Genomic DNA, 10,249 nt, shown 5'->3' with positions numbered 1-10,249 from the left:
ATGCAATCATCTATGTGTTCAAGCAAAAGTGTGTGAGTGCACATGACCTAGTAGCTATGTAGGGACTAACTATATGCTTTTTTTTGTTGCTGGGATTTTCATAGGGCAGCTAGAACTCATGCATCACTTATGAGCCCTAGGTTAAAATCGATTGATGCTACCTATATGTGTAAAGACGTACATATGCAAGTGAGTGCTTGTGATACAATCTAATCCTAACTAAGGAAGACTTGGTTTTCCAAATATTTTGTTTTTGTCGGGGATGGCTTGCTGTTGAAGTAGTAGCGCTTCTCAGTCTGCTCCCGTTTATTGTTGTGTTGAATTGGACTCCATCCAATGTTTCTAGCAGCACAGCCCTGATGGGATTCATCTTTCTTACTCGGTAGGGTCCTTGACCTAGATACTTTAGTTTCCCCTTGTGTACTTTGGCATTGTATAACATGACCAAGTCACCTTCCTTAATGTCTTTAACTTTGAGATTTCTATCAAACCATGCCTTTCTTCTGCATTTTTCTATTGTCATGGCATGGTAGGCGACTAGTCTTGTTTCTGTATGCTTTTTCAACTGATAGAGTCTTTCTTTCAAGGATTCATGGTCTCCCATGTGTTCGTGTACTGCTATGCATAGGCTTGGTATTACAAATTCTAGTGGGACCACAACTTCAAGGCCGTACACCAATTGAAAAGGTGTGTTCCCTATACTGACCTTGAGTGTGGTTCTGTATGCCCATAAGGCTGCATTCAGTTTCTCTGCCCAATCAAAACGCTGTGGTTCTACTACCTTGGTGAGGATAATGCATATTATTTTGTTGGTGGATTCGGCCTGTCCATTCCCTTGGGGGTAGTAGGGTGTGATTTTTCTATGGATTACCATAAAGCCAGACAAGAGTTCTTGGATTACATCATTGACAAATTGTGTGCCTCTATCCGACACAATTTCAACGGGGCATCCGACTTGGGCATCTGCCTTTCTGACAGCTTTAGCTTTAGCCCATCTTGTAAAGTAATTATTGGCCACAATGATGTAGCATGCCTGTGTTCCTTTTGCTGCAGGATGTATGGGGCCCACATAGTCAATCCACCAATTTTCAAATGGTTTTTGTGCAACAACTATTGTTAGGGGATTGAAGTCTTTGTGTTGTGGTTTAGTAGTCCATTAGCATACATCGAAGCCTTTTACATATTCATAGGCATCTGCCCATAGTGTTGGCCACCTGTACCCTATGAGGAGAACTTTTCTTGCTATGGCTTCCCCTTGGAAGTGTCCTCCTGCTATGCCTTCATGGACTTCACTTAGGATTTTCATGATCTCATGAGGCATTACACATCTTAATATATGGTCCTTGCCTATCTTGTACAGTTGTCCTCCTGTAATGAGTTGATAGGGTGTAGCCTTTAGAATTAGTTTTCTAGCATCTACTGCTTTCATTTCAGGGGGTGGTCTTCCTGTCATTAAGTACCTAATGATATCTCCACACCACTCTGGAACAACATCTATTTGAAATAGTGTGTCATCTAGTAAGTCATCTTCTACTCTAGTGGCTTCTTCTCTTGACTTGACACCAGACATGTGATCGGCAATGTAATGTTGGGCACCTTTGAACCACTATTTTGAAGTTGAATTCTTGAAGCAAGAGGAGCCATCTGGTTATTCTTTGTGAAGATAGTGGGAGAGAGGGAAGGAGTCCCACTTGCGGCTTTCTCACATACACAATGGGGGAATACACACAAAGGTGGAGGCTGAAAATAGTTTTCCTCTTCTTAGTTGTGTAAGCCAAAAGAACTCTTGTACAAAGAAATAGAAGAACCCTATATGTGGGTGTCAAACCAAACTCAACTAACTAAGGTGGCATACTAACTGAGCCACGAACTACAGTAGATAAGGATAGCTATCATCCAACTATTATTCGTGGGCGGTGTACCAACCGCATCTGTAGCTAACAAGTCAATGACATAAATGCACAACGGTCACCCTGGCATATCGCGAGTGGAGCTCGATATCTCAACACTCCCCCTCGAGCTCAATCCTAATTCCTGCACACCAAGCAGGTCTCTGAACTTGCACAGCTTCTCTGCGCCCAATGCCTTCGTGAATATGTCAGCTACCTGATCCTCTGTGCTAACATAAACTAGATCAATAAGACCTAGTAAAACCTTCTCCCACACAAAGTGATAATGCACCTCAATGTGCTTTGTTCTAGCATGATAAACTGGGTAATTTGCCAAGTGTATACTGGTCATGTTGTCACAATAAATGACAACTGGCCCATCTGTAGACTGATGCATATCATAAAGTAGCTTCTGCAACCAAGCTACCTCACATGCAGCCATTGCTGCACCCTTGTACTCAACCTCTGTGCTCGACAAGGCAACTGTAGGCTGTTTCTTACTGCTCCAGGTGACTGCAGCACTCTCAAAAGAGAACATATACCCACTGGTAGATTGTCTATCAGAAATACTACCAGCCCAATTAGCATCAGTGTATCCATGCAACTCTATCTGAACCCTAGCCTCATAAAATAGTCCATACTGCAATGTGGACTTCACATACCTGAGTATGTGTCTAGCTGCATCCAAATGTGGTTTCCTTGGAGCCTGCATAAATTGACTTACCAATCCAACAACATAGCTCAAATCTGGCCTAGTAATAGTCATATAAATCAAACTTCCTACTATGCGTCTGTACATAGTAGGGTCTTCCAAAAGCTCACTTGCATCTGTGCTCAGCTTCACATTCTGCTCCAAAGGAACTAAAATAGGCTTACAGCCTGTCATCCCATATTTGGACAGCATGTCCAATCCATACTGCCTCTGCAAGAGCTATATCCCACTTGGTGATCTAATCACCTCAATGCCCAAGAAATAACGCAGCTCTCCCAGATCCTTCATCTCAAACTTCTGCTTCAATAGCATTTTCACATGAAGGATATCTTCATCACTATCACCTGTGATGATCAAATCATCAACATAAATGACAAGCAGCATAATACCTTTCCCTATTTTTCTCACATAGAGTGAGAAATCTGCCTTGGAAATCTGAAAGCCAATAGTGACAAGATACTGTCCTATCTTGTCAGACCATGCTTCAAGCCATACAAGGCTTTCTTCAACCTGCAAACAAACTCAGGATGAACAGCATGAACATAACCTGGTGGCTGCTCCATAAAGACTTCTTCTTGCAAATCACCATGCAAGAAGGCATTCTTTACATCCATCTAATGTAAAGACCATCCCTTTGATGCAACCATAGCAATGACTGCTCTTACAGTTGCCATCCTTGCAACTGGACTAAATGTTTCTTCATAATCAATGCCATATGTCTGTGCATACCCCTTGACAACTAATCTTGCCTTGTATCTGTTCACAGAACCATTTGCATTGTGCTTCTTATAAACCCACTTATAGCCGATTGCATTCTTGTCTTTAGGCAAAGGCACCAATTCCCATGTAGCATTTGCTTCCAAGGCATCCATTTCTTCATCCATGGCTTTCTCCCATTTTTCATTTCCCATGGCTTGCTCAAAAGAAGTGGGTTCTGGTTCCTGTATCACTTTGATCATATAGGCATAGTGAATGGTTGTAATTCCATCATATTTCAGCCTATCCACAGGATATCTAGCTCTGGTAGACTTGCGCAAAATAGGCTCACTTCCAGGTGCTCTCAAAACATCCCTGGTCTTCCTTACTCCAGGAGTAACAATAGAAGGAATACCCAACTCATCATCAATGCTCTGTTCTGAGGCACTAGATTCACCATCCACATAAGAGTGACCTGCATTCACATCAAACATGGGCTGATCTACCTTCTCTTTTCCTTTTCGTGATACCTACGTACTACTATCTGCATTGCTTTGACGAGATTCTCCTGATCTCAATCTACCTGTTGATGGCGAAGTATGTGAACCACTGCTAGAGGACACTGTAGGTCCACTGATATTTTGTGATTGCTGCTGTGAATTTTGTGCAGCATTACCATTTTGTGCATCTACATCAATCATCACATTTATTGGTTTATACGAGCTGCTCATCTCATCAAAAACAACATCTCTACTCACTGTAAACTTACGAGTAGAAGGGTTATAGCATCTATACCCTTCTTGCTACAAAGAATAACCAATAAAGATGCACTTCTTAGCTCTTGGATCCAACTTGGACCTCAACTCATCTGGCACATGAACATAGGCAATGCAACCAAAAATTTTCAAATGAGAAATATCTGGTTTCCTACCAGTATACACCTCCTTTGGCGTCATGCCATGTATTGCTGTAGTGGGAGTCCTGCTCATTATGTAAACTGCTATAGCAACTGCTTCAGCCCAATAATAATCTGGTAGATCTTTTTCATTTAGCATGGCCCGAGATACCTCTCCAATATGCCTATTTTGTCTTTCTGCAAGTCCATTTTGCTGTGGGGTATGACTGCATGAATATTGTTGCTTTATGCCATGCTCTTGTAGGAACCTTGCAAACGCATTTGAGAGGTACTCTCCCCCTCCATCTGACCTTAGGCATTTTATTTGCAGGCCTATTTCTTTTTCAACCATATCTTTAAAAGCTTTGAAGTGCCCAAACACTTCACTTTTCTTTTTCATAAAATACACCCAAACTTTTCTACTGAAGTCATCAATAAAAGTGACAAAATAGTGACAGCCTCCAATAGATGCAGCTTTCGTAGTCCAAACATCAGAGTGGATTAATTCCAATGGCTTTTTACTCTCTTGAACATGCCTAGGAAATGGTTTCCTTGCCTGTTTTCCAAATTGACAGGCTTCACAAACCTTATGCATTTCTGCAACCTTGAATTTAGGCAATCGTGCAATAATATTTTGGGCTTGCATTAATTTAAGTCGCTGTATATTAACATGACCAATGCGTTTATGCCAGATATCAATATCTGCAACTACACCGGTCCCATGTGCAAACATTGCTGCACTCAATTCAGGCATCTCCGCATCCAACGTAAACATCCTGCCCTTCTTCTTTCCCTTTGCTATTAGGCGACCGTTATTTTTCATATCCTCAACAAAGCATCCATGAGGATCAAATCTGACCTGCAAGCCTTGCTCAACCATTTGTCCAACAGAAACCAGGTTCTTGGTGATGTTCGGGACCTGAAATACATCAGACAGGTATTTCTTTTTCCCATTCTACATAGACAAAGGAATTCTACCAATCTGCACAATAGGATGTGTAGTATCACATAAATGCACAACGGTCACCCTGGCATATCGCGAGTGGAGCTCGATATCTCAACAGAGCATACCTTAGACATTGTTTCCACAAGTTCTTCCTCAGGGGGGTCACTCATAATATGTAACCCTATCACGTGAGTTCAACAGAAGGATATTTTTTTATTTCTAAAATTTATAGAAATAAATATACATAAGGGACTATTTAAAATAGTTTTCAAAAAAATTTACAGATTTGTATAGAATAGGGGTACATTTTATTGATGAAAATTTTACAGATAAGGGATTTTAAAAATATGCCTTGAATGCACGTGATATAGAGGATTTATACATAGTGACCCCCCCGAGAGTTCTTCAAATTAGTAGAACAGTCTTTAGGAAATTCCAGCATTGACTCAGTCATGCTACATTGCAACACCCTTGGATCTAGTGATCCCAATCTCTTTCCATCAATGGATCATTCCTATGCATCTACATGGTCCTACCCTAGTGCAATAGACATCATGTAGTTCATAGCTCAACCCGGGGAACCTCGTTGTTTCATCCTGCACTTATGGTTGTAGTATACAGTCCTTACTTGATGTAGATTAGTGGTTGGATCTAGGATTACTGATCAATCCCGACATCAACAATCGGCACCTCCTATGCCCTAGGGATATCTTATGCCTTCTCACTTGTATTTCAAGGTTCTAGGCCTTTTCACTATCATCTCCTTCTTAACGACCCTTTGACAAATGCTAAATCCCATTCAGACGGATGTTTAGCCATGCACAAATCATACGGCCTTCATCTCATTATAGTTGAGCATATAGGTTTGATAGGTTGCTATACCTTGTCAGTTTTATGGGCCTCTTCATTAGTAGAGCAGTGTATCATACCTGCATCTTCAGCCCCAAATCATATGCAACCCCTCGATCACTCTGTCCACACCGATTATGCGGTCTTCTTTGACCCCGCATCATTTAACAGAGGTTATAGTTCTACTGTGGCATACCTCTGCTATTGTTGTTAGCTCTTTTGGATTGGTGACACCCTTGTATGCCACAACCTACCAGATCACATCTTGATAGCTTCATCGACTAGCTTCACATCAGGATGCCTCTTTTATAGAGTAGTTGCACAGTCCGTGGTGACACATGAGATGCTCAACCTTGACATGTTCAACATGCGGCAGTCATCTTTCGATCTACCAATCTCTTTGATCTAGGTGGACTTTACGTTCTGCACATTTCCATTCTCTTCCCTTCAGCCTATCTTCTGGGCATTACTCCCAAAGTCAAAGGATGACCCACAACTTAAGAGGGAAAAATGCGCATTTATGTACAGGATCTAGTAAGTTCTACTCATTTTACATGCTTCGCTACATAGTCACTACGCTCATAGCTCACACATGCACATACTACTCTAATTCTTTTCAATTTTCTTTTTAGTTTTGGATGCTAGCATATGAACTAAATGAAATCCACAAAAAGATCTTGTACATGCATCCTCTACTTACCCAATGCAATTTAAGAGGGGGTGTTAAGGATAGTGTAAATTGCATTATTATCTAGATAGGGCATTAGGGGCAAACCCTAACCCTAACCCTAAGGGGTTCACATGTATTCATGTTTAAGTTCAATACAATATAATGTGCAGGTAGCTATATTGTGTGCACTCCTCTCTCTCTCCCTCTCTCACTTCCGCTATCAATCCTTTCTTCTGTGTCAAAGAATGTTGCTCGGCAAAGTGTACAAAAGGGAGTGGTCTAAGTACTATGTGAAGTTTCTAGTTGAGCTATTTCAAGTGGTATTTTTGGTCCAAATGTGGGCCACGGTTGACCCATGGATTTTTGTTGGTATGTCTATGACTTGCTTCATATTGTGCATTTTCGTGGGCTAGTGGAGTTGTGTTGCACTTGTGCTAGTGTTGTTGATGTCAATATTGAAGTCTCCCAAGATGTATATTGGATTTATTAGGATTATTGTCGATTTGCTGACAAAGGACTATTGCTGCTAAAATGCTTCTACTAGAGAGTATGTCTAGCTCATGTTCGCAAAATGGTACTATATTGAGGGATTGAATGATTGGTATATTGTTTTCCCAATTGAGAAGCCAATATTTTACAATGTCCAAGCACATTGTGACTAAGTCACTCTATCTCTTGGAGCACTTCTGGGTCCACCTTAATGTGCGTGTTTCTAGTTTGTGTAGGAGGAACAGGTTTGATGGGCGACAAACTTGAGATAGAGCGATGTACACAAGGCCATGCGATTTAATATTTGATGGGTGAAAGGCTTTTGCATTCATTGAAAGGCCTAGCAAATAGTCAATGGCCTTGGCTATAGCTGGTTGGATGGGGAATTGAGTGTGGCATATAGTATTAAGGTGGTTTTTTCCAATTTGGAACTCATGATTTATCTATCAAAGTGGAGTCCATGTAGTGGGAGTGTTTCTTGTGTACAAGAATTTTTTGTTGTAACATTCTTGGTTTCCATATCATCATCATGGAATTTGATCCAAACAATTGGTGGATGTGTGCTGGTTTGTGAGTGCCTAAAAATATCTCTTGCCATTGACAATGTCATCACTGATGTCAAGATTGCATGAGCAAATTTCCACGAGCATGCTAGGTTCAAGTCTGATTTGAGGTTGGAGGCCACCAATGGCTTTTGGATCCTTAGTGGTTTTGGTTGTTTTGCTACAAGTTCTATGACTTGTGTTAGTTTCTTGAAGGATGTGGGTAGGAGTGTCAAGAATGTTGAAAACATCGTTGTTATGGTTGTCCTTTGCAATGTTTGTGTGGAAAAGGTGTGCCACATTTTGCTTTTGTGAGGGCACACAAACATATAGCTCATTCAAGTAAGTGAGGTTGGTGCGTGTGTGCTCATTAATATGTATCCTATTCAAGACATACAAGAAGAACATGTTTTCTTGATTCATTAGTTGTTTTAGTGCAATGTAGCATGCGTGGTTTCTCCATAAAGAAGGTGGCATTGCTAATAATGTCAGTTTGTCCAAGAAGATCCAAGAGCCTTGGTAGGGCTTGATTGACATAAGTCACGACAAAGAAGATGTCCACACCTCTGAAGGGTTGTTGGTGGTTGTGTTTGATCTCATGCAATCACATGTCTGCAGTGAATGTGTTTTGACCTACTAATGAGACTTCATCGAACACAGCTACCACTAAGTTCTTGTACATGTGGACTATGTTTCTAATTTTTTGGCTAAAAGGCTTGTGGAGTTAGTTGTCATGAGGGGAAAATACAAGGTCGAATGTATGGGTGTGCCGCCTATGTTGTACTCTCTCTCTTTGAGAACACCCTTCAAGAATAGGCTCGAACATCTCATAAGGAGTTGGCCACAAGATCAGACCTTGTCCATGGCCACAAGGTGAAAGTTTTTTCACATTTTGTTAGCATCAAAAGATTTGGCCACAATACTTCTACAAAATTTTGATCTTATGGTCAAATATTTATGGAGAAGGTTTGAGCTTGTGGCCAAATATTTATAAGAGTATTCCCCTCAAAAATTTTGGCCACAAGTCCAAAGATTTTATGAATCCTATTCATGAGGTCATCGTCAAGAACAAATTTGGATACCCCTCAAAAAGTCTTAAAATTGTGGCCAAATCTTGATGAGAGTGTTTCCCTCAAAAGAAATAGCCAAAAGGTAAAAAACTATCCACATCCTATTAATGAGGAAAAGATTTGACCATGTGGCCAAACCTTTTGAGACCAAAAGATTCGGCCTTGTAGCCAAACATTTATGGAGAAGGTTTGGTGGTCTTGTGGCATACTCTTAATTGAGAGTACTCCCCTCAAAAGATTTGGACACAAGATCAAAACTTTTGCACATCATGTTCATGAAGTCATTCCTCAAGGACAAGTTTGCACACCCCTATGGGAGATTCCATCATGAGATAAGATGAGGAAAAGATTTGACTTGTGGTTGAATCTTTATGAGGAAGGTTTGGTCTTGTGGCCTACTCTATCTGATGATGTTTTCCTCAAGAGATTTGGACACAAGGTCAAAAAATTTGCACATCGAGGTCATCCCTAAAAGATAGGTTTGACCACCCCCATGAGGGATTGGATCCATCTTGAGACACTACGAGGAAAAGATTTGACCTTGTGGTCAAATCTTTTGAGACCACAAGGTCAAAATTTTTTGCACATCCTATTCATGAGCTCATACACGAATGATAGTTTAGGACACCCCCATGAGGGATTTCATCATGGGACAAGTTGATGGAAAGATTTGACATTGCGAACAAATCTTTTGTGGCAAAAAAATATTTGGCCTTGTGGTCAATCTTTATGGAGAAGGTTTGGTATTGTGGCATACTCTTTATGAGACAGTTTCTGCCAAGAGATTTGGCTACAAGATAAAAAATTCTACACATTGTATTCATGAGGCTATCCCTGAAAGACAAGTTTGGACACCCCCATGCCAGTCATTTCATTATGGGATATGATGAGGAAAAATACTAGACCTTGTGGACAAATCTTTATGAAGAAGGTTTGGTATTTTGAACTACTCTTCTTGAAAGTGTTCTCCCTAAGAGATTTGGCCACAAGGTTAAAACTTTTGCACATCACGAGGTCCTTCCTAAAGGACATGTTTGGACACCCCCATGAGGGAACAAGATGAGGAATAGATCAAACCTTGTGGCCAAATATTTATGGAGAAAGTTTAGTCTTGTGAACTACTCTTCTTGACAATGTTAACTCTAAGAGTTTTGTACACAAGGTAAAAAATTTTGCACATTATGTTCATGAGGTCCTTCCTAAAAGACAAGTTTGGACACCCATATGAGGGATTCCATCATGGGACAAGATAAGGAAAGTATTATATCTTCTAAACAAATATTTTGGGATGCGAAGATTTAGACTTGTGGCCAAATATTTATGGACAAGGTTTAGTCTTGTGAACTACTCTTCTTGACAGTGTTGTCTCTAAGAGATTTGGCGACAATATCAAATTTTTTGCATAGCTCATCCTGAAAGAACATGTTTAGACACCCCCATGAGGGATTTCATCATTGGACAAGTTGAGGAAAATATTTGACCTTGTGGCCA

Source organism: Dipteris shenzhenensis, chromosome 7 (assembly GCF_047967505.1).
Source record: "Dipteris shenzhenensis isolate YYH24624 ecotype China chromosome 7, Dip_SZ_1.0, whole genome shotgun sequence".
In the NCBI taxonomy this organism is placed as follows: domain Eukaryota; kingdom Viridiplantae; phylum Streptophyta; class Polypodiopsida; order Gleicheniales; family Dipteridaceae; genus Dipteris; species Dipteris shenzhenensis.
Note: the sequence above shows the minus strand (reverse complement) of the source record.